This window comes from Bubalus bubalis, chromosome 18 (assembly GCF_019923935.1).
Source record: "Bubalus bubalis isolate 160015118507 breed Murrah chromosome 18, NDDB_SH_1, whole genome shotgun sequence".
NCBI classification, from domain to species: Eukaryota; Metazoa; Chordata; class Mammalia; order Artiodactyla; family Bovidae; genus Bubalus; species Bubalus bubalis.
This window is the reverse complement of record NC_059174.1, coordinates 59,337,046-59,362,461: the sequence shown is the minus strand read 5'-3', so window position 1 is coordinate 59,362,461 and position 25,416 is coordinate 59,337,046. Positions and strand designations below refer to the sequence as shown.

The 25,416-nt window shown below is 45.0% G+C and overlaps 1 protein-coding gene across 3 annotated transcripts in view; it reads left to right on the top strand.

Annotated features, from left to right (window-relative positions):
* Positions 1-25,416, top strand: part of LOC123327538 (zinc finger protein 160) — a 65,358-nt gene that overhangs the window by 18,089 nt on the left and 21,853 nt on the right. Inside the window, exon 3 of one of the 3 annotated variants that reach the window (XM_045163344.1) lies at positions 3,006-3,065. The gene's annotated coding sequence lies outside the window, so the exon portion shown is untranslated. Of the gene's footprint in view, positions 1-3,005; positions 3,066-21,976; positions 22,121-24,980; positions 25,032-25,416 lie in introns of those variants that run through there. The other 2 variants (XM_044931579.2, XM_044931580.2) reach the window with 2 other exon arrangements.

The window sequence follows — 25,416 nt, the reverse complement described above, 5'->3', positions numbered from 1 at the left end:
CCTGGCGTGCTGCAATTCAAGGGGTCGCAAAGAGTCGGACTCGACTGACCTACTGAACTGAACTGACATAATTGGACAGGATTGTGGTTGCTGAGGTTTAGAAGATAAACATGAGTAAGAGATGAAACACTTTGGAGTAACAATTTATTTTCTATTAGAAATCATATAATTTTAATGGAGGACTAAAAGAGAAACTCTTGGCAGAACTCTGTTAGCCTTTTCCCTGCTTCATTCTGTACTCCAAGGCCAAATTTGCCTCTTACTCCAGGTGTTTCTTGACTTCCTACTTTTGCATTCCAGTCCCCTATAATGAAAAGGACATCTTTTTTGGGTGTTAGTTCTAGAAGGTCTTGTAGGTCTTCATAGACCTGTTCAACTTCAGCTTCTTCAGCGTTACTCTTGGGGCATAGACTTGGATTACCATGATATTGAATGGTTTGCCTTGGAAACGAACAGAGATCATTCTGTCGTTTTTGAGATAGCATCCAAGTTCTGCATTTTGGAATGCAACTCTTGTTGACTATGATGGCTACTCCATTTCTTCTAAGGGATTCCTGCCCACAGTAGTAGATATAATGGTCATCTGAGTTAAATTAGCCCATTACAGTCCATCTTAGTTTGCTGATTCCTTGAATGTCGACGTTCACTCTTGCCATCTCCTGTTTGACCACTTCCAATTTGCCTTGATTTATCAACCTAACATTCGAGGTTCCTATGCAGTATTGCTCTTTACAGTATTGAACCTTGCTTCTATCACCAGTCCCATCCAAACTGGGTGTTGTGTCTTCTTTGGCTGCATCCCTTCGTTCTTTCTGGAGTTATTTCTCCAGTAGTATATTGGGCACCTACCAACCTGGGAAGTTCATCTTTCAGTGTCCTAGCTTTTTCCCTATTCATACGGTTCATGGTGTTCTCAAGGCAAGAATACTGAAGTGGCTTGCCATTCCCTTCTCCAGTGGACCACATTCTGTCAGACCTCTCCACCATGACCCATCCGTCTTGGGTGGCCCCACAGAGCATGGCTTAGTTTCATTGAGTTAAACAAGGATGTGGTCCATGTGATAACATTGGCTAGTTGTCTGTGATTGTGGTTTCAGTCTGTCTGCCCTCTGATGCCCTCTCTCAGTGCCTACCGTCTTACTTGGGTTTCTCTTATCTTGGACGTGGGGTATCTCTTCACGGCTGCTCCAGTAAGGCACAACCACTGCTTTTTACCTTGGACGTGGGGTAGCTCGTCTCAGCCACCGCCCCTGACCTTGGACATGGGGTAGCTCCTCTCAGCTGGTGCCCCGACCTTGGACATAGAGTAGCTCTTCTCGGTCGGGCTTGTTAAAGGCCACAAAAAGCAAGCTGAATTCTCTGTTAGTGGTACACTGGTGTGTGGCATTTTCAGATCCAGTAAGTGATAAAAGTGTTTAGCTTGTGAAGGCAGAAGTACAAAAACATCTATTTCTGCTTTATTGACTATGCCAAAGCCTTTGACCGTGTGGATCACAATAAACTGTGGAAAATTCTAAAATAGATGGGAATACCAGACCACCTGGCCTGCCTCTTGAGAAACCTGTATGCAGGTCAAGAAGCAACAGTGAGATCTGGACATGGAACAACAGACTGGTTCCAAATAGGAAAAGGAGTACGTCAAGGCTGTATATTGTCACCCTGCTTATTTAAGTTATATGCAGAGTACATCATTAGAAATGCTGGGCTGGAGGAAGCACAAGCTGTAGTCAAGATTTCTGGCAGAAATATCAATAACCTCAGATAGGCAGATGACACCACCTTTATTGCAGAAACTGAAGAAGAAGTAAAGAGCCTCTTGATGAAAGTGAAAGAGGAGAGTGAAAAAGTTGGCTTAAAGCTCAACATTCAGAAAACAAAGATCATGGCATCCGGTCCCATCACTTCATGGGGTACTGGAAATATTGACTGGCTTAATTTTTCTGGGCCCCAAAATCACTGCAGATGGTGAGTGCAGCCATGAAATTAAAAAATGCTTACTCCTTGGCAGCAAAGTAATGACCAACCTTGACAGCATATTAAAAGGCAGACATTACTTTGTCAACAAAGGTCTGTCTAGTCTAGGCTATCGTTTTTCCAGTGGTCATGTATGCATGTGAGAGTTGGACTATAAAGAAAGCTGAAAAAAAAAGAAAGTTGAGCGCTGAAGAATTGATGCTTTTGAACTGTGGTGTTGAAGAAGACTCTTGAGAGTCCCTTGGACAGCAAGGAGATCCAAACAGTACATCCTAAAGGAGATTAGTCCTGGGTGTTCATTGGATGGCCTATGCTGAATCTGAAAGTGCGATACTTTGGCCACGTGATGCGAAGAACTGACTCATTGCAAAAGACCCTGATGCTGGGAAAGATTGAGGGCAGGAGGACAAGGGGACAACAGAGGATGAGATTGTTGGATGGCATCACCGACTCAATGGACATGGGTTTAGGTGGACTCTGGGAGTTGGTGATAGACAAGGAGGCGTGTGAAGCGGTTCATTGGGTCTCAGAGTCAGACGTGACTGAGTGACTGAAGTGAACTGAAAAGAGAAACTATTAGAAAGTTACCATAATCACAACTATATGAGAGGTTATGTCAATTAACAATGGAACGAGAGGACTTCCTTTGGTCCAGTGGTTAAGAATCCACCTTGCAATGCAGGGGACACAAGTTCTATCTCTGGTCAGGAAACTATGATCTCACATGCAGAGTAACTAAGCCCGAGTGCTGCAACTAGAGAGTCTGTGCTGCAGCTAATACCCAACACAATTATTTAAAAAAAAAAAAAAAAACAGGAAAGAGGTACTCAAAAATTACAGATATATTGCGAATGTGTAAAATTGCAGTAGTGTTTTGTATGTTTTTCTTGTATCGTGACACCTAATATGTTTACTAGAAATTCCTGTAAATCCTTTTACCTTTCACATATTCCATTTCATTAAATTTCCTATTGATGTAACAAATCACCACCAACTGAGTGGATTAAGACAACAAATTTGTTCTCTTGTAGTTCTGGATGCCAGGATTGTAAAATGAACCCACAGCCCTGTGCTGCATCTGGATTCTCCAGGTCAGAATACTTTTCCTTGTCTTTCCTGTTTCTACATGTTATTTTCTTCCTTCAACTCATTGTTTTCTTACTCTACCTTTGAAGGCAGCAAGGTGGCATTAAAATTTTTTTTTAATATTTATTTTTTTTGACCAGTTCTTGTTTTAAGCACGTGTGATCTTTAGTTGTAGCATTCAAGCTCTTAGTTGTGTCATATGATATCTAGTTCCCTGACCAGGGATTGAACCAGGGTCCCCTATGTTGGGAATGTAGAGTCTTATCCACTGGACCACCAGGGGAGTCCCAAGGTATCTTAAAATCTCTTTACCTTCCATGACATCACCGGCTTCAAGATGATTCCATCTCCATCTGTATTTTTCTTAGAAGGACCTTTGGAATTATATTTCTTTTACCAGTTAATCCAATCTAATCTCCTGTGTCCAGATTTTAACTAGATCTCATTTGCAGACGCCCCTTGGACATTTACAGTAGTACTCAACATGTTCTAGATAAGAGGATGTGGGCAGTATTGGGGCAGGGGGGAGTGCATTATTCAGCCTACCACAGCCAGACTGTCTTCTCCTGATGGGTGTACATTTTTAACATCCTTTTCTCTCCATATAGCTTTTATCACTTTTTGTTAAAACATTGATTTGTATTTATTAATTTGGCTATGTCGGGCTTTGATTGTGGCACCTGAGATCTTCAGTCTTCCTTGTAGCATCTTTTCCTTGCAGCATGTGAAGTCTTAGTTGTGGCATGTGGAATCTAGTTCCCCGACTAGTGATCAAAACCAGACCCTCTGCATTGGGAGCACAGAGTCTTATGCCCAGGATGGACCACCAGCGAAGTCCTTATAACTTTTATTTATTTTACTCCCTGAATTTACTGGCTAGAATGTCTAAAACGATGTCAATAGCAGTGCTGAGAATGGACATATTGGTCTGCTTCCTAATCTCTGGGGAAAAGCATCCAGTCTTTGACCATTGAGTATGGTGTTTGCTGTAAGTTTTTGCAGGTGTTCTTTCTTGAGTTGAGGGAGGTTCCCACTCTTCTTTGTTTTCTGAAGTTTATATTATAAATGGTTGTTTACTTTTGTTAAATGCACTTTCTGAATCAATTGATAAGACAGTTTGATTTTCCTTCTTTTGTCTGTCAACAGTCTGGATGACATTGATTAAAATTCGAGATAGCCTTCTATCCCTCATTCTATACCCCCATTGGATCACGGCATACAATTATTTTTCTCTTGCTGATTTCTATTGCTAATATTTTGTTAACAATATTTGCTTCTTCATGTGGGATTTAGTTGGTAGTTATCTTTATCTTTTCTTTTCTTCTATACCTTTGTTTCATATTGTCTCACGGTAATACTGGCCTCATACATTGAGCTGGGACGTGTTCCCTCCTTTTCTTTGGTCTAAAAGAAATCATGTCAAGTTGCTGCTAAATCTTCTTTGTATGTTTGTTCAGTTAGTCAGTTCAGTCGCTCAGTCATGTCCGACTCTTTGCCACGCCATGGACTGCAGTACTCCAGGCTTCCCTGTCCATCACAAACTCCGGGAGCTTATTAAAACTCATGTCCATCGAGTTGGTGATGCCATCCAACCATGTCATCCTCTGTTGTCCCCTTCTCCTCCCGCCTTCAGTCATTCCCAGTATCAGGGTCTTTTCCAATGAGGCAATGCTTTGCATCAGTTGGCCGAGGTATTGGAGTTTCAGCTTTAGCATCAGTCCTCCCAATGAATATTCAGAAGTGATTTCCTTTAGGATGGACTGGTTGGATCTTCTTGCAGTCCAAAGGACTCTCAAGAGTCTCCTCCAACGCCACAGTTCAATTCTTTGTCTCTCAGCTTTCCTTATAGTTCAACTCTCACATCCATACATGACTATTGAAAAGCCAAAGCTTTGAGTAGATGGGCCTTTGTTGGCAAAGTAATGTCTCTGCTTTTTAATATGCTGTCTAGGTTGATCATAACTTTGCTTCCAAGGGGCAAGCGTCTTTTCATTTCATGGCTGTAGTCACCATCTGCAGTGATTTTGGAGCCCAAAAAAGTAAAGTTTGTCACCATTTCCATTGTTTCCCCATCCATTTGCCATGAAGTGGTGGGATCCGATGCCATGATCTTAGTTTTCTGAATGTTGAGTTTTAAGCCAGCTTTGTCACTCTTTCACTTTCAGCAAGAAGCTCTTTAGTTCTTCTTCGTATGTTTATTAGGTGTGTCTAATACCACTGTTGTGACTTTGTTACATTAACGTTTGTTAAGTCAAGTGATGGACGTTATGTCACAACTCAATAGAAGATTGCAAGGGAAAGCGAATGGAAGTGTGTTTTACTCACACATCCTGGAGGAGCTGCAAGGCAAATGTCAAGGGCTCAAGTGGGAAGTCAGGGCAAGGTGCAGAGAGCCGGGCAGGGAAGGCCTGGGGCTTGTACCTTCATTAGGCTCTGTAGGACTGTGAAGAAAGCTGAGCGTTGAAAACTTGATGCTTTTGAACTGTGCTGTTGGAGAAGACTCTTGAGAGTTCCTTGGACTGCAAGGTGATCCAGCCAGTCCATTCTGAAGGAGATCAGGCCTGGGATTTCTTTGGAAGGAATGATGCTAAAGCTGAAACTCCAGTACTTTGGCCACCTCATGCGAAGAGTTGACTCATTTGAAAAGACTCTGATGCTGGGAGGGATTGGGGGCAGGAGGAGAAGGGGATGACAGAGGATAAGATGGCTGGATGGCATCACTGACTCGATGGACCTGAGTCTGAGTGACCTCCGGGAGTTGGTGATGGACAGGGACGCCTGGCGTGCTGCGATTCATGGATTTGCAAATAGTCAGACACGACTGAGCGACTGAAGCAACTAACTAACTAGGCTCTGTACCTGGAGTTCTCTCGGGTCCAGGGTTAAGGCTGGATCGAACTTTGTTCTTTATCCTGAGAGTGTAATGTTCCATGAAACACAGGGCCACTCTGCTACGTGTGTACAGTGACATGCGAAAATTATTAGAGCACTTAGTGTTTTCTAATATACGAATTTGTTTCCTTTCTGCTCTGTGTGAATCTAAACACGCTAAAATATTTCTCTAATTTAATACAGATATTCTGATTCTTGTATCAAGGTGGTTAATAAAAGAACTCATCTTGAAATGTTCTCTATTCATTGTATGCTACTTAAAAGTGAGAGAGAGGCATGGTGACAGATGTCATTTCTGGCTCCAACAGTCTCCCCGTCCTCTACTCCAAACCAGGCAGCGCAAGGGGTGACCCACAGCTGTCTGAGTCAAGTCTCTGTCCCCTGGGCTGAACAGGATGGCAAATGGAAGCTCTATTATGATATAAATAATTACAAAATGCACACATACAGACAGGAAATTTTCATTTCGCATCCTTATCAGAATAATTTTAAAAGGTAGTTTTTGGAGTCCAAAGCCACAAATCAAATACATCACAACTTAATCATGCATAAGCAACAGCTAAGCACTCATCTGGGTCCAGATCTCCACCCCCTCACTTGGTGTTTCCCTTTCATTTTGTTTGTCTATTTGTCCCTCTCTGCTGTCCTGCCTCTCTGCACATTGTTCCCCCTCAACCTTTCTGACCTGTTTCCTTGTGTCCCTCTCTTTCAGTCCTCCAGGTTACCACCATTCAATCCGTGACATGCCCTTCATCCCCACTCTGCCCCGCCTCTGGTGGCCAAACTACCTTTCCACCCTCTCTTCCTCTACTCACTTTGTTCCCGCTCCAGCCCTTCTCCTCTCCCAGCATCAAGTCTCTCCCTAGGCCATGTCTTCCACCCTTTTATACCCTCACTATACTGATCAGCCTTGGAGCAGGAAATGGCAACTCACTCCAGTATTCTCGCCTGGAGAATTCCATGGACAGAAGAGCCTAGTGGACTACAGTCCATGGGAATCACAAAAAGTCAGACACAACTGACTAACCTTCCCTTTTCATACTGATCAGGGGCTCCTCTCCTATTCTGTCTTTACTCCTTCATGTCCCAAGAGATCCCAACTTCCTTTCACTTTCTTTTTTAACACCTGCTACTTTCACTGTTTATTCTTTCATTCTTACCATATCTTTGCAAAACACCCATCCTCCACACTGTCCTCTGATCTCACCCACTCTTCTGTTCTCCTCATGTTTCTATTCCTCTCAGTCACTCAGTCTCCTGACCCCTCTTGCCCACACATTCAGAGTAGGTGGGATGCAGTAAGATGTCTGCCTCATGAGAGAGCACTGATGAAATCAAAACTCAACATTTTAAGGCAAGACAGGAAAAGTAAACGCAAACTTTCCCTCTGCCTATTTTGGCCCCCTCCCTCCTCTTCCGTGAGCCCTCTGTTAACCAGACCTCGATGGAAGAACCTGCTCAAACATAAAGATCAATTTTTCTTCCTCTGGCACCAAGCCACATCACTCCTTAGAAGACAACATTCTCAATATTCTAAAGGATCACAATAAGACAAAAGGAAGGGGGCAGGGCACAACCATTCAAAGAGGTGGGGGGATGGGATGACACAGTCATTGAGAAAAAAAGGATATGACAAAAAGTAGTTAGAACCCCAACGAGGCCCAAGATGGCGGAAGAGTCTACTTCCAGTTGACCTTAAGCCTCATTACACTCTCACTCTAACACATCACCTAAACGACACACCCATAGGCACAATGATAGTTCACAGGATAACCATAAAAGATCAAAAAGCAGGCAGAGGCCCAATTCCCAGAAACCCTGCCCCTTCCTTAAGTAGAATCTTCTTCCCATCTACTTTTGCTTCACTGAATAGTCTTTGGCTGTGTGAATCACAGCAAACTATGGAAAATTCTTCAAGTGATGGGACTACCAGGCCACCTGCCATGCCTCCTGAGAAATCTGTAGGTCAGGAAACAACAGTTAGAAGTGGACATGGAACAACAGACTGGTTCCAAATAGGGAAAGGAGTACGTCAAGGCTGTATATTGTCACTCTGCTTATCTAACTTATATGCAGAGTACATCATTCAAAATGCTGTGCTGGATGAAACACAAACTGGAATCAAGATTGCTAGGAGAAATATCAATAACTTCAGATATGCAGATGACACCACCTTTATGGCATAAAGTGAAGAACTAAAGAGCCTCTGGATGAAAGTGAAACAGGAGAGTGAAAAAGCTGGCTTAAAGGTCAACATTCAGAAAACTAAGATCACAGCATTCTGTCCCATCACTTCATGGCAAATAGTTGGGGAAACAACGGAAACAGACACTATTTTGGGGGCTCCAAAATCACTACAGATGGTGACTGCAGCCATGAAATTAAAAGACACTTGCATCTTGGAAGAAAAGCTATGACCAACCTACACAACATATTAAAAAGCAGAGACTTTACTTTGCTGACAAAGGTCCATCTAGTCAAAGATATAGTTGTTGCAGTAGTCACGTATGGATGTGAGAGTTGGACTATTAGAAAGCTGAGTGCCAAAGAATTGATGCTTTTGAACTGTGATGTCGGAGATGACTCTTGAGAGTACCTTGGGCTGCAAGGAGATCCAACCAGTCAATCTTAAAGGAAATCAGTGCTGAATATTCATTGGAATGACTGATGCTGAAGCTGAAACTCCAGTACTTTGGCCATCTGATGCAAAGAACTGACTCATTGGAAAAGATCCTGATTCTGGGAAAGATTGAAGGTGGCAGGAAAAGGGGACGACAGAGGATGAGATGGTTGGATGGCATCACTGACTCAATGGACATGAGTTTGAGTAAGCTCTGGGAGTTGGTAATGGACTGGGAAGCCTGGTATGCTGCAGTCCATGGAGTTGCAGACAGTCGGACATGACTGAGTGACTGAACTGAACTGAGAGCGTTACAGTAGGTGTATATTAGCAGGTGTTTGAAAAGGAGTACCCGGGCAAAATAGCTTAGATAAATTCAAGAGATACAACAAAAGCCCAATGAGTATCCATCAGAGTTTCCAGAAAGAGTTTATCATACTTATAGGCACTACTCTGATGCAAACCCTGAGGCCTCTGAAAATAATGAGAATGGTAAACATAATCTTTATTGGACAAAGCTCCCCAGACATAAGAAACTCACAGAAGGTAGATGGTCCATTTGGAATGACCCCTTCTCAACTGGCAGATGTTGCTTTAAAAGTGTTCAACAACAGGGAACAGCAAAAGAAGCAAGAAGATGCAAGACTGAAAGCCACATTACCTGGTGGCAGCAGTGGACTCCCAGAGCACGAGTAACCTGATGAGAGATGAGCCACCGTGGGAGAAGGAACAACACACTTAGTGTAAGGAGGGCACTGGAAAACAGACTGTCCTTGGCTAAGGAGTAAGAAGGAAAACAGTAACAGACAGGAGCCTGTCGTTGCAGTAGAAAGAGATGAACACTCTGATGATGCCCCAGGAGCCCCGGGTACCTGTGACAGTGGGGACAAGCTGACTGACCTTCTGATAGCTACAGTGCAGCATACTTGGTAGATACCAAGATGGTGCAGAGAATGACTCAGTCCATCCCGGTCACAAGAGTTTCTGGAGAAGTGCAAAGCTGTTCTTTCTTACAACCTCTGCAATGCCGATTAGGGGACCTCAATCTGAAACACAGTTTCTTATATATGCCAACGTGTCCAATCCTTGTTTTGTAAATTAAATGCGCAAATCATTTTTTCACCAGAACAGCTTGACATCAGCATCCTGTCGGGGCACCCGGTAAGCAGGCAGATGACACTTGTGGACACTCTGGAGAAGGTGACTGATTCCCCCTCCCCAAGTATACAAAAAGGTAAGGCAGGAAGTGTGGGCTGACAGCACTCCAGGGAAGGCCGACAAACACGTGGCCAATACAAATCCTGTTATTAGGGACATGGAGGGATTCCCTGGTGGTTCAGTGGTTACAAGTTGGCACTTTCGCTGTAGTGGTCCGGGTTCAATTTCTGGTGGGGGAACTTAGGATCCTGCAAACTATGCAGGACAGCCAGAAAAAAATAAAGGACGCTGGGACACCTAATTTAAAACAGTACCATCTGAGGCAAGAGACCCAAAGATAATTCAAACAATTCTTGAAAAGTTGGCTTAACTGGGACGAATTAAACCTTGTAGATTCCTTTATAAAACCCCTATCCTCCCAAAGAGCTGAACTCCGCAGTGTACGAATCACTGTCCAAGATTAGAGGGGCATTAGTGAGACAGCCCAAGATTTGCAGCCTTAACAGTAATCCTTATATGTTCTGCGCACAACTACTGTGGGACAATACTGCTGGTTCTCAGTTCTGGGCTTGAAGGACACTTTCCCCTGCATTCCTACTGCAGAAGAACCACTGCAGCTGTCTGCTCTCTGGTGGCAGGACCCAGAAACGCAGGGAGTCCAACAGTACTGCTGGACAGTGTTGCCTCAAGGACTGAGGATTTCCCCTACCTTGTTTGGGGAAATGTTGGCTCGGGCTCTTACTCCAGTGTTTGTCGATGACTTCATTGACATGTCTACATGTCTACAAGTGAAATGTCTGCAAAATACCATAGGAACCCTGAACTCAGATGATTGTGGATGGTCGTCTCCTGAAAGAAGGCAACAATCAACAAGTCATGTACCTGGGTTTCATCCTCTGCCTGACAGAAAATAGGCAAATGCTGGCTTGGGAACACCCAAGACACACAGAGCTGAGGGGCTTCTGGGAAAGGCAGGATTCTGTTGAATTAGGATCTCGAACTCAGGCTTTAAAAGGACATATCTTGAGCTCTTTACTTTGACAAAAGAGCACCAAACAGCCTGTGAAATGAGAAAAACAAGGTTAGTCTCGCCTCCAGGTTTGGAACTAGCAGACTTAAACCTTTCACACTGTAGGTCCATGAAAGACAAGGCATGAGTCTTCAGATATTAATTCAAGCTCCAGGAAACATCCCTCAGCCCACTACTTACTTCTCAACTAAAATAGACTGTTCAGGGTGGCCCCCTAGCCTTCAAGCTGTAGCAGCTCCTGCCAGACTTCAGGAAACCAAGCAGTTCACCCTGGGGTGACCCACCAATGTGTACATCTCTCACCATGTCCTTTGTTCGGGCTTCCCTGGTAGCTCAGTTGGTAAAGAATTTGCCTGCAATGCAAGAGACCTCGGTTCTATTCTTGGGTCGGGGAAGATCCCCTGGAGAAGTGATAGGCTACCCACTGCAGTATTCTGGTCTGGAGAATTCCATGGACTGTATAGTCCTTGCGGTTGCAAAGAGTCAGACATGACTGAGCGACTTTCACTTCATTTCATGTCCTTTCTTCACTGGAACAAAAAGGGGGCTATTGGCTGTCTTCTGGGAGAATGGGGAAGTACCAAGCCATTCTCTTAGGCAATTCTACTCTAAAACCTCAGGTTACTTTGGCCCTAAGTCCAGTGTCACTGCTCCCAACAGCTGCTGCACAACCCCCTGAGGACGACTGCCTCAAACAGACTGGGCTCAACACACAACCCTTGGCTGAGCCGGATGTGGACCTGTTCATGGATGGATGCAGCTTCATGGACCAAGGCAGGGACGTATTCAGTATGTAGTGAAAACCCTTTGCGTTTTTGCCTCACAGCCTAGAAGATCTGAGTTCCCCAACCAGGGATCAAACCCGGACTCCCTGCAGTGGAAGTGCAGTCTTAACCACTGGACTGCCAGGGAAGTCCTGTGGTGCTAACCCTTGAAAAGGTGGTAGAAGCAAAAGCCCTGCCTCTAGGGAGCTCAGCTCAGGAGGCAGAAGTCACTGCTCTGACAAGAGCCCTACGGCTCACTGAAGGCACGTGAGTGATACATACAGAGGCTCCTCCTCTGCGTTCTCTGTGGTGCCTGGTCACAGCACCATCTGGGGAGAAGAGGGCTCCTTGCTTCGGGCAATAAAGACAGAAAATATGCTTTGAGATCCTGTCACTATGAGAAGCCATCCACAAGCCCTCACTGGTGGCCAGAATGCACTGTCCAGGCCCCCAGAAGGGTGAAATTCATATAATCCAAAGCAACCAGTTAGCTGACCAAGCTGCAAAGGCAGGCGATTCTCAAGCCATGAGAGGTTCACTACAGATCAACTTGTCAAAATACCAGGTGGTGTATCCAGAAAAGGAGTGGGGATTCACTCTGGACCACACCACACCTGGGGGAGATGTGTGCGTATGGAACTGTCCTGTCTCCTGAGACCCTCTTGCACACCGTGTCACAGCACTTGTAACAGCACCCACACCAGGAGAGATGCCACAACAGATTCACAAGTTCATAATGGAGCCTAACCTGTAGAAGACCATCCAGCGAGCCCCTCAGACTTGCATGATTTGTGCTAAAAATAAAGACTGCTGTCAGACCTCCCCTGATGGGGACCCAACACAGGAACCTGGGTCACCCAGCACTGCCAAGCAGACTAAAGTAAATCAATTTGATAAGCACAGAGAAAAGAGACAGGGTAGGTGACTAAATAGTTAATCCCAGTAGGGGATTGTAAGTAAAGAAAAAAATATGGGAGACTCTGTAAGTTAAAGGATCAGTCAAGAAAGCAGGTTTTCTCAGCCCCAAAACCATGTGGCAAAGGCACAGGACCTGCCCCCAAAGAATAAAACAACGGTGGCATGAGCCCCACATCCTGCCCGGTGGGCTCAGTAAGTTAATGACCCCCTAGGACATGCTTCTTTGTCTGCACTAAAAACAAAATTATAAGGAAAAGGTGACATTATGCTCAAACCTGAGATGATTTACCAAATTTTGTGCATTTCCATTGAGCCATTCGAGTCCAAGCTTGACCCTGTAAGGACAAGAAAATTCCCCCGCCCAATGAGGAGGAGGAGCTGATGATGAAAGCTGACTTCTAATCAAGAAGTTTGAGCATAACTTTGCTAGCGGGTGAGATGAGTGCAATTGTGCGGTAGTTTGAACATTCTTTGGCATTGCCTTTCTTTGGGATTGGAATGAAAACTCACCTTTTCCAGTCTTGTGGCCTCTGCTAAGTTTTCAAGATTTGCTGGCATATTGAGTGCAGCACTTTCACAGCATCCTCTTTTAGGATTTGAAATAGCTCAGCTGGAATTCTATCACCTCCACTAGCTTTGTTCATAGTAATGCTTCCTAAATCCCACTTGACTTCACATTCCAGGATGTCTGGCTCTAGGTGCATGATCACAGCATCATGGTTACCTGGGTCATTGAGATCCTTTTTGTATAGTTCTTCTGTGTATTCTTGCCACCTTTTCTTAATCTCTTCTGCCTCTGTTAGGTCCCTACCATTTCTGTCCTTTATTGTGCCCATCTTTGCATGAAATGCTCCCTTAGTATCTCTGATTTTCTTGAAGAGGTCTCTAGTCTTTGCCATTCTATTGTTTTCCTCTATATCTTTGCATTGTCCACTTAAGAAGGCTTTCTTATTTCTGCTGGCTATTCTGTGGAACATTTCATTCACATGGGTTTATCTTTCCTTTTCTCTTTTGCCTTTCACTTCTCTTCTTTTCTCAGCTCTTTGTAAGGCTTCCTCAGACAAGCATTTTGCCTTTTTGCATTTCTTTTTCCTTGTGATGGTCTTGATCACTGCCTCTTGTACAATGTCATGAACCTCCATCCATAGTTCTCAGGCATTCTGTCTATCATATCTACTCCCTTGAATCTATTTGTCACTTCCACTCTGTAATCATAAGCGATTTGATTTAGGTCATACCTGAATGGTGTCTTGTGGTTTTCCCTCCTTTCTTCAATTTAAGTCTGAATTTGGCAGTAAGGAGTTCATGATCTGAGCCACAGTCAGCTCCTGGTCTTGTTTTTGCTGACTGTATAGAGGTTCCCCATCTTCAGCTGCAAAGAACATAATCAATCTGATTTCAGTATTGACCATCTGGTGATGTCCTTGTGTAGAGTCATCTCATGTTGTTGTAAGAGGGTGTGTCAACTAAAAGAGATGTACAACTTGAGAGTTGCAAGTTAAGTTTTATGTGGGGAAAATGAGGACAGCAGCCAGGAAGACAGCATCTCAGATAGCTCTGACAGGTGTCCAGAGATCTTTGACTATTAGGACCTAGTCCAGTAATAGCACATTGAGCGGTGTATCAGCAAAAACCTTCCTCAGAACTGGAAATGAGCCTTCCCAGCAACGTGGGACCATATGGTCATGAAATGCCCTGCTAAGTATGGTCATATTTGCTAAATGGTCATATCAATAGAATAATCTGAGCAGTCTGAGAGACTGCTCCAAAGCAGCAGTGGGGGAAGATCAATATATAAGGTTTTGGTGAAGGGGAAGTTCAATACCATGAAGCACTCATTTCACAAAAGGTTTTTGGTTAGTCATGAGGATCTGATGTCACCATGAAGGGATTTAGTGCTTCTCTGAATAGGAGGAGCTGCAAGGATTAAGATCATAAAGTCTGTTCCTAAAAATATCCAACTCTCTACAGACCAGTCCTACCAGAGTCCCTGGAGCAGAGTGCCTCGCTCCACTCTGAAGTCCCTCTGAGGCTGTTGAAAGTTAATAGCTTTAGCAGAATGGGGTTCAATCTCCGTGGAGGCAGAGGGTAAATGCCTTTGCCGTTCACTCTTTGGCAATGCCCTTAATAAGTGACAATTTGTAGTTGACATGGCCTTCTTGTGGTCATACATCCAATCATGTTTTTGGGGGCATTTCATAAACATTTTGTTTCTCGTTACTGGGAAGGCTTGTTCTCAGTTCTGAAGAAGGCTTTTGCTGACAGGTCACTCAATGTGCTATTAGTGGATTAGATCTCCATAGTCAAAGATCTCTGTAGACCTCTCTTCTAATTATGGTCTAAGAAAGTATTCCTTCTTGTTGCATCTTCCCATATCTCAGTTCAATTCAGTCACTCAGTCCTGTCCGACTCTGGGACCCCATGGACTGCAGGACGCTAGGGCTCCTTGTCCATCCCCAACTCCCAGAGCTTACTCAAACTCATGTCTATCGTGTCGGTGACACGATCCAACCATCTCATCCTCCGTCATCCCCTTCTCCTCTTGCCTTCAGTCCTTCCCAGCATCAGGGTCTTTCCCAATGAGTTAGTTCTTCACATCAAGTGGCCAAAGTATTGGAGTTTCAGCTTTAGCATCAGTCCTTCCAAAGAATATTCAGGACTGATTTCTTTTAGGATTGACTAATTTGATCTCCTTGCAGCCCAAGGGACTCTCAAGAGTCTTGTCCAACATGACGGTTCAAAAGCATCAATTCTTCGGCACTCAGGTTTCTTTGTAGTCCAATTCTCACATCCATACGTGACTACTGGAAAAACCATAGCTTTGACTACATGGACCTTTTTTGATAAAGTCTCTGCTTTCTAATATGCTGTATAGGTTTGTCACAGCATTTCTTCCAAGGAGCAAGTGTCTTTTAATTTCATGGCTGCAGTCACCATCTGCAGTGATTTTGGAGGCCCCCACCTTCAAAAAAAAGTCTCTCACTGTTTCCATTGTTTCCCCAACTATGTGCCATGAAGTGACGGGACCGGATGACATGATCTTCGTTTTCTGAACGTTGAGTTTTAAGCCAGCCTTTTCACTCTCCTCTTTCACTTTCATCAAGAGGCTCCTTAGTTCTTCTTCACTTTCTACCATAAGGCTGGTGTCATTGGCATATCTGAAGTTATTGATATTTCTCCCAGCAATCTTAATTCCAGCTGGTTCTGTATCCAACCTGGCATTTGGCATGATGTACTCTGCATATAATTTAAACAAGTAGGGTGACAATACACAGCCTTGACGTACTCTTTTCCCTCTTTGGAACCAGTCTTGTTCCATGTCTGGTTCTAAGTTGCTTCTTGACCTGCATACAGATTTCTCAGGTGGCAGGTCAGGTAGTCTGGTATTCCCTTCTCTTTAAGAATTTTCCAGTCTGTTGTGATCCACACAGTCAAACGCTTTGGCGTAGTCAATAAAGCAGCAGTAGATGTTTTCTGGAATGCTTGCTTTTTTGATGATCCAGCCGATGTTGGCAATTTGATCTCTGGTTCCTCTGCCTTTTCTAAAGCCAGCTTGAACATCTGAAAGTGGAAGTTACTCCCATATCTAGAGTAGCATTATTACAATCACTGATCACATATTGAGCTATACAGTTGATCAATTGCTTCAAATCCAGTCATCATTATTTTTGTCGGAGGCTCATACACTTGGTTTGGAGACGACAGTGGTAACCCACTCCACTATTCTTGCCTGGAAAATCCCAGGGACAGAGGAGCCTAGTGGGCTGCCGTCTATGGGGTCGCACAGAGTCGGACACGACTGAAGCGACTTAGTGGCAGCAGCAGCAGTGACTGAAGGAGCTGAGAAAAAGAGTGAGCTGAAAGGAAGCATAGCCACTTGGGAGTGCCAGAGAGTTGGGAGGGAGGGAGGGCAGAGATGGAAGAAGAAAGGCAGAAATACAGTGAGATTGAGGATCACCAGGGAGGTTGGAGAGAAAGCAACTTGAAGGCGAACAGATGGCAGAGAGAGGTGGGATGGGAGGCAGGGAAGTAGTAGAGAGGAGGACGGGCACAGCAGGAGAGCAGAGAAAGGGAGACGTAGAAAGAAGTAGGGAAACAGATCAGCCACATGGAGTGGAAACAGCTGGTGTGCAGGTGATGGTGGGGGCTAGATCCAGAAGAGTGCTGAATCAGTTGGGTAAGAATTATTAAGTCATTATACATTGATTTTTGGCTTTAAAATCTAATGCAAATCTTGCTTCTTTAAATTATATAGATAAGAATGAGAATTGCAAAACTTCTGTCTGTGAGGCATGTGTATTTTGTAAGTATTTGTATTAAAAGAGCATGCATGTGTAGAGCCTGTTGAGGTGTGGGCTGCAGCAGTAACTTGGTTCTCTCAGGTGTGGGTACCCCCTTCCCTATTCCTGGTGAGGAGTAGAGGTTATGTGAGAGAAGAAATGGGGCAAGAACCGACTGACTCTTACTACATGATGCCTTTTCAAGGAACTTTAAACATGTTCTTTGTGATGGTTTTACTTTTGGGTTTCTGCACTCTTTACATTTAATTATTTTTGTAGCTTGGGATAAAGATTTGTTCATTCAATAGCGACTTTCTTGTAAACAATTCTGGAGATTTGTCTCATTTGGGACAACTTGGATAAATGTAGAGAATATTATGGTAAGTTAATTAAGACAGACAGCAAAAGACTAGTATTATATGTCCTTCCATTATATGGAATGTAAAAAAAAATTAAACTCACTAGTACCAGAGGGTAGGACGGTGGTCATCTGGGGCTGGGAGGTGGGGAAGATGGGGAGATGTTGGACAAAAGGTACAGACTTTGAGTTGTGAAATGAGTGCGTCCTTGGGAGGTATGCGCAGCACGCTGACTGTAGTTAATCCTGTTCTGTTACTGCATGCTGGGAATTTGTCAGGAGAGTACCTCGTCAGTGTTATCACCACACACAGAACATGGGAATTTGGAGGTGATGGATGTGTTGGTTCGTAGATTGTGATAAATGTTTCACAGTGTACACATGTGTCACATGCTCACACGGTGTATGGTGTGTATACACATATTCCTTTTTCTTAGTCGCCTCTCCCCCATCAGACACGCTCCTGAGGATCTCGTGTGGGGCCTTGCCCCAGGAATGTGCACAGAGCCACAGATAATTCCGACCTGGATCCTGCATTGCACACCAGGGCTCTTAGCCTCCACTTCTGAGACTGAGATCGGGCCCTGGGGGAGGGGAGGGCACTCTGCTGTGAGTGGGGCTGGACCAGGGCCTGCTGTGTGACCTGAAGGGCATCGTGGGGTCAGCAGAGGTGCCCCCTGCTCTTGTGTGCATGAGGCCTCACCAGGAGGGGAATGTGGCCAAGGAAAGTGTGGGAAAGGCCCCTGTTGGTCTCTCTGTGGCACTTGACTGTTCTGAGTCCCTCCTGAGACAGTGGCCACAGAGGACTGTCTGTTCCACAGGGTGAGGGCTTCCCTGTGTGTGTGGTTGGGGCTCAGGAAAGGGAGGTGTTGACTCTAAGCATTAAGCAGCATGTTTTCAACTGTCATGGTAGCACAGTGAAGACTCATGGACAAAGAGGCCCAGAAGAGGAAAGAACAGGAGTCAGGCATGGCTCTTTCTCAGGTAGGGTCATATTCTGAGTGGATTCTCACACTGCCTTCCTGAAATGCCCTTCTCAGGATCGGTAATCGTGTCTGACTCTTGAGTGTCCTGTCTCACTCCTGTACACGCACACTCACCCAGGGCCTTCCTTCTGGGCCTGTCGTTTTCACTTAGATCCCGTCTCCCCATGACCCAGTGACGCGTGCTTGTGAGGAAGCTCTCCTGAGCACCACCCTGGACAGGGCTTCTCACACACGGGTTGGAGATGGGGTCTCGGTGCTTTTGGGCAGCAGGGACTGTTTTAGGGCCCATCTGGATGTGCTGTCTGTGCTCTGTCAACCAGGGTAAAGAAGCTGTACGTGGACCTCAGGTATTAACATGTACAGTACATGGTAAAATCTGCAAAAGAGGCCAATGAGTGGAAATCAGTTCTGACTTTTTATAGTACATTTAAAACTAAATGAGCACCTCCTTGAAAACCTAAGTGTTTGGGAATGGAATGGAACATTGAGAAAGAGTTGTCAGGGCTAGGGAGTGTTTCGTTACACCATCTAATTTAAACTGTGAAATCAGGCTTACTAAGATTTTTTTCTTTCTTTTTTGACCACATGATGCATTCTCCAGGGTCTTAGTTTGCTGAGTAGGGCTCGAACCTGAAACCCTGCAGTGGAAGTGAGGGATCTTAACCACTGCACCATGAGGGAATTCTCCAACTTTACTAATCTTGATTCAGTATTTTCCTAATGGAATAAAATAATAAATATTGGATTTTGTTAATAAGTACATAGCTAAAACTAAGGATAAAATCACATTATTGTTTTTAAAATATATTTATTTTCTATACTGTATCTTTATTGCTTCGGTGTCTTTTCCCTAGTTCTAGCGAGTGGTGGCCACTCTCTGGTAGTGGTGCACACACTTCTCATTGCAGTGGCTTCTCTTGTCTTGCACCCAGGGTCTAGAGCCCGCTGGCTTCAGTAGTTTCACTTCCTGGGCTCTAGATCTCTGGCTCAGGAATTGAGACTTACGGGCTTAGTTGCCCCCCAGCATGTGGGAACTCAGACCAGGCAACAACCCACATCTCTTGCATTACCCAGTGGATTCTTTACCACTTACCCATAGGGAGGGCCACATATTTTTTTGCACATATTTTTAAATACAGGTATTTTATAAAGATTGGAAGAAATCTTCTGTATGTTATTTTCTGTTTGTATTACTTTTTATTTTTTTCGAACTAGAGCAAGATAATGTTGAGGACTTCCTGGTAGTACAGTGACTAAGAATGTGCCTGCCAATGTAGGGTGCACAGGTTCCATCCCAGGTCCGAGAAGATGCCTCACAGAAACTAATCCCATGGGCCACAACTACTGAGCCTGTGCTCTAGAGCCCGGGAGCCCCCACACTCTAGAGTGTGTGCTCTGAAACAAGAGAAGCCACTGCAATGAGACGCCCCTGCACAGCAGCTGTAACTAGAGTAAGCCTACTCACAGCAACGAAGACCCAACATAAGCAAAATAAATAAGCTTTGAAAAAGAAATAGAATGTTGACGTAGTTACCGAATGAAGAAGTAAAATGAAAGAAGAGAATGGAAACCCACTCCAATATTCTTGCCTGGAGAATTCCATGGATAGAGCAGCTGTCGGGGCTGCCATCAGGGGGGTTGCAAAGAGTCTGGCATGAGTAAGAAGGTAAAAACAACTTCTGCCCACAGCAGACTGAGCTCTGAAAAACAGATCTAAGCGTCAACTTTCCTCTTGCTGATTCTTCAGTGACTTCTTGTAGCTTTTGGAATCAAGTCCTAAATCCATAGATTTTGCATAAATTAGCCTCTGCCTGGCATCCCCCCAAGTACATTCGCTGTGTGCCAGTCACACTGGCTGATTTTCTGTTCAGTAAATATCTTCCTGCATCAGAGCTGGCTCTCAGGCTGTTCTTTCTGCTTGCAACACTCTTCCATTTCCCGCCTTACCAATCCTAAGTGTTTCTTCCTCACAGAGACCTTGTCTGATTTCTCAGTGTATTGGAGCTTCAGTTTCAACATTAACCCTTCCAGTGAATATTCAGGATTGATCTCCTTTAGCATTGATTGGTTTGATCTCCTCGCAGTCCAAGGGACTCTCAAGAGTCTTCTCCAACACCACGGTTCAAAAGCATCAATTCTTTACCACTTAGCCTTCTTTATGGTCCAGCTCTAATATCCATAGACACTGATGTATAGTACAGTCTTTTGGACTCTGTGGGAGAGGGAGAGGGAGAGGCTGGGATGATTTGGGAGAATGGCATTGAAATATGGATAATATCATATATGAAACGAGTCGCCAGTCCAGGTTTGATGCACGATACTGGATGCTTGGGGCTGGCGCACTGGGACGACCCAGAGGGATGGTGTGGGGAGGGAGGAGGGAGGAGGGTTCAGGATGGGCAAACGCATGTATACCTATGGCGAATTCATTTCGATATTTGGCAAAACCAATACAATATTGTAAAGTTTAAAAATAAAATAAAATTTAAAAAAGAAGAAAAAGAAAAGAAAAGAAAGACCTAAAATATATTACAACTTGCAAATAGCAAGTGAAAGATTCTAATTATGTTCACACTGAATATATAATCAACTTGAAATTACATTATGGCTATTATTTAGTATAATTTCCTAAACAAGTTTTTGGGAAAGATACTTAACAGTTTAGGCTTCCCTGGTGGCTCAGACAGTAAAGAATTCGCCTGCAATGCACAAGACATGGGTTCGATCCCTGGGTTGGGAAGATCCCCTGGAGGAGGGCATGGCAACCCACTCAAGTATTCTTGCCTGGAGAGTCCCACGGACAGAGGAGCCTGGTAGGCTATGGTCCATGGGGTCGCAAAGAATCTGACACAGCTGCGCGACTAAGCACTTCCTCTAAAGTACAGAATACAGTATTTTAATGCAGTTCTCATCAAAAGAAAAAAAAATGGTTTTTTTCCTCCTATTTTGCTGTCTCTTTTTAGGTTATCAATATGAAATTATGGATGCTAGGTAAACATATTGTGATAATTGTTTAACAGTATATGTATCAGTTAAGTTTTCTCTGTAGCTTAAACTTACATAATGATATTTGTCATTGTAAGAGTTGCTTATACAACACTCTTTATGTCACTGTTTAAAGAGTTGGGTTTAGAAAGGGAAATAATTAAAACACGTTGGATAAAATAAACAATGCAGTTTATAATCATTTAAAGTGTCTTGCTCATTTTAAGGCTGTGGTTAACCCAAATGATCACATCCCTTAAGTCCTCCATCTCAGACACCCAAGTGCTGACCCTCAGTTGGTTAAACTCAGCACTATGCTGAGTTTGCTGTTTTCTGGGGCGTCAGTAGGGAATAGCCCATTTCTACCCAGGGAGAGTTTTGTGTTTGTAATATAGAGACTAGTCCCATTCTTGTTTATTATGCTATGCTATGCTAAGTCACTTCAGTCGTGTCTGACTCTGTGTGACCCCATAGACAGCAGCCCACCGGTCTCCCCCGTCCCTGGGGATTCTCCAGGCAAGAACACTGCAGTGGGTTGCCATTTCCTTTTCCAATACATGAAAGTGAAAGTGAAGTCGCTCAGTCGTGTCCGACTCTCAGGGACCCCATGGACTGCGGCCTACCAGGCTCCTCCGTCCATGGGATTTTCCAGGCAAGAGTACTGGAGTGGAGTGCCATTGCCTTTTCTGTCTTGTTTATTCAAACTGCCGAAGTTCCGAGATCCCTGAATTGCTTCAGCCTCACTAGCAGGATCTGAGCACACCATGCTGTGAAAAACAGCTTTTTATTGAGAATAAACCCTTTTTAGTCTTAAGAGGAAGTATCTTGGCTTCCGACGTAACTTGAAGCTTTTACCTAGCAGTGTTACAGAAGGTAACTTAGTGCTGTCAAGGTAACAGGCCCCGCCCCCTCCGCGCCCGCCCTTCCCACGAACTCTGCGCACAGCGGGTGCTCGCCCCGCCCCTGGTCGGAAGCCGCGGCTCTAATACCAAAAGCCCTTTCACCCAGAGCCGGAAGTTGGAGAGCGCGGAGCCGAGGTCCCCGAGCGGCGCCTAAGCTTGCTTCTAGAGTAAGTTTGCAGAGCTCGCCACCCCTCCAATCCCCACCTCCGCTCCCGCTCACTCGTCTTCATGGTGTGGGAATTGCCAGCGACCTGAAAACCCTGGCACCCGGTGCTCGGCCCCGAATAGACGTTGCCGCTGCCGTTGCGGCCCAGTTATCTTTTCGTTTGGGTTTGAAGTGTTTTTGAGTCGGTTTCGGCCCTTTGTCCGCGTAGACACCGCCTCTGGCGACATTTTCCTGCTTAAAACCCTTTTTTACCTCTGGCCTCGCCAAGTAAAGCCCTCTCTCGCGAGTTGGAGTCGCGCCCCGCTGCGTCGCCTTCTTGATCGCTGGAGGCAGAGCCCGTCGCCCCCGCTCCCGGAGAGGCCGCGCCCTCTCCCTGGTCCCGGGATTCCGGAGAGCCCGCCCCGCTCCTGAGCCCCCTCCCTCCCAGCCCCTCTGTCCTCGCGTCTCCTGAGGCCGGTCCTTCTACCCGCAGGCCCCCCCTTTCCTGTCAGCCCGTCCCCTCACCCCGCGAAGGGTAGGTGACCTGGTCCAGCCTTGTGACAGCCAGTGCTGTTCCATGCCCTATTCAACTCGGTCGGAAAAGGTGCTCTTCCGGTCCCGGGGCGTCTTGTTCTATCGCCCACTCAGTAAATTCAGGAGGCAGGAGGATCAGGAGAAGCAGAGTCAGAAGGACTGAGAGAAATAACTGAAACTGAGGAGAAAAGCATCAGGGAGAACCAATGGGAACACTGAGAATGGCTGAGGGACTTGCAAAGGGATAGTCAAGTCAAAGAGGTTAAGCCTTGAAAATAGCCAAGTGAGTAAAATAGAGAAGTATTAATAAATTATAAAGCCAGATCTCCAGGGAATGGAAAACAGCATAGGGAGAACTGCCCTGTATCAGTGATGGGAGCGGGGAGGCGAAGGTCGATGAAAGACGTCAGAGGTGGAGAGTCCCTAACTGGGTTTTGGCCGGGTTTGAGTCCAGGCTTCTTGGGTTAGAGTCCGGAGTTGTGTTTTCATCCGGTTGGGGTCCCGCCACAAGGGTTCAAGTCTCAATCTGAGGTGGCCGGTTTTATCATGGTGCTGGCAGAGCAAGAGGTAAGGAGCGGAGGAAGAAAGGGCTGGAAGGAAGAGTAGCCACATGCCCTGCTAGAGAGTGGGGAGGAAGGGAGAGTCACAGCGAGAGAAGGGGAGTAATCTGAAGCGCAGAGAGGGAGCCGAAATGGGGGAAGAAAGAGGCAGACATAGGTATGGATTTTTGAAAGACTCAGGAAGGTTGGAGAGAGAGAGCATTTCGAGGGGGAACGAATTGCAGCAGCCTGAGACAGGACACGCGTGAGGCAGGAAATAGGAACAGCAGGAGAGCAGAGGGGGAGAGAAAGAGACACGGAGACTCAGATGAAATAGAAAGATAGATGAACAGAGGGGTAAGCTCGATCCAGGTGTGGCCAGTTGTTTGGATACAGATGATTTTTTTAGTTACACAGAGGAGGTTGAGAATTTCAAAACTCCTGTCTATAAGGCTTGTGTCTTTTTTTATTACTTGTGGCAGAAGATGACTTTTCATTTGCAAACCCTGTTGAGCCTGGGGCATTGGCTTGATTCACTGAGTTGTGAGTGAACCCCTTCCCCTGTCCTATCATAAGATAGAGGTCAGGGAAGAAGACACCTGGAGCAAGAAATGATTGACCCTGTCACTCTGTGTTAGCTTTTTTTTTTTTTTTTTTTTAATTTTTTGGGCTGTGTTGTCTTTGGTTCTGTACCGTGGGCTCAGGAGTTGAGGCTCCCAGGTTTTAAAGCACAGGCTCAGTAGTTGTGCACAGGCTTAGTTGCTTGTACTTGTGGGATCTTCCTGAACCAGGGATAGAACCCATGTCCCCTGCTGCCGGGAGCCGGCATATTGCATATTGAGTGAGGATCTGTAATAGCTCAACTGGAATTCTATCACTGCTGGGAGCCAGCGTGAGGAACCCCGCCCATGACAAAGGTCATGAGGAAGGAGGCTCGGCATACGCAAAGGCGGGATCGAGCCTCAGGAGTCCCCCTGGAAATTCTCGAGCATCTACCCCCAAAACCAGAGTCTGCCTACTTTCTGCTTTGTGCTTTCACCTACACCTCTGACTTTACGGGGGGCTGTCCCCCACTACCTCTCTCTGAAAAAAGAGTTAGCTTACAGCTCCAGTTAATAATTCCTGGGTGTGACAGTGTTTAACCTACAAACTCCTTTGGAAATCCTCTAGCCTGCCTGAATAGGTTTTTCCGGCCACATGTGATTGTTCAGAGCCTCCCAACTGTGAGAGGCAGGAGATGTTCTAAACTGTCTAAACACAGATTCCTTTGAGTAGTTAAAAGATTGATTAGAAATTGTATTGGTGAAGGGTTTTTCACTTGTTGGGCCAATGTTTGCTGCTAAGTCTCCATACTCCTTACCTACTGTGTCCTTGGCAGTGTATTGATTGATATAATGGGTGTATAGAAATGTAAAATGCAGCTTTGTCCAATGCTTTTTTGGAGGCTGGTGCCTGACTTTGGAATAATCACCTTTAGAGAAAAATAAGTTTCTTAAAATGTTAACAGGCCTCCGGGCCAGAAGATGATGTCAATCACCTGAACTTTTGCATATGATAAGTTTGAAAGCCTGGCTTAGATTAGAACCAGGAACTGCTGTCCTTGCATGACTCCACCCCTTCCCCCATTATCCTCTATGCATAACTTAAGGTATAAAAACTACTTTTGAAAATAAAGTGCGGGCCTTGTTCACTGAAACTTGGTCTCCCCATGTCGCTCTCTCTTTCAAATTCTGGCTGAGTCTCCATCTGGAGCGCGGAACCCACCATGCTTGCTAATTATGCCTGGGCTTCTAAGATCCGACCGGGGAGGCCTCAGTGTCTCCTCTCCTTCGGGAGAACGGAAGGACGCCTGCGGCCTACGTAAGTGGTGCAAACTTCTTGTCTTGAAGTTTTATTGGTCTCCCGCGTAAACCAAGCTACTCAGCCTCTTTTCTCCACTGAATTTTCCTACTGAGCTATCCTCATTCTATTACTCTTTATATCTTGATGAATAAATAATTAAATAGGTCGCCGACGCCGTCCCCGCTTCGAATACCCTGGATCAGCCGGGGCTGGACCCCGGCACCCTGCATTGTCAGGCAGATTCTTGTCCACTGTATCATTATTGAGTAGCATTTTTAAAGGAACACTTTTTTTTTTAATGGATTCACATTTTCTCCTTTCTATATATATGGTGCTTTTTGTGGCTTGGAATAGGTCTTAATTCATTCAGTTTCTGTAATCATTTTTAACTTCAGAAATAAGC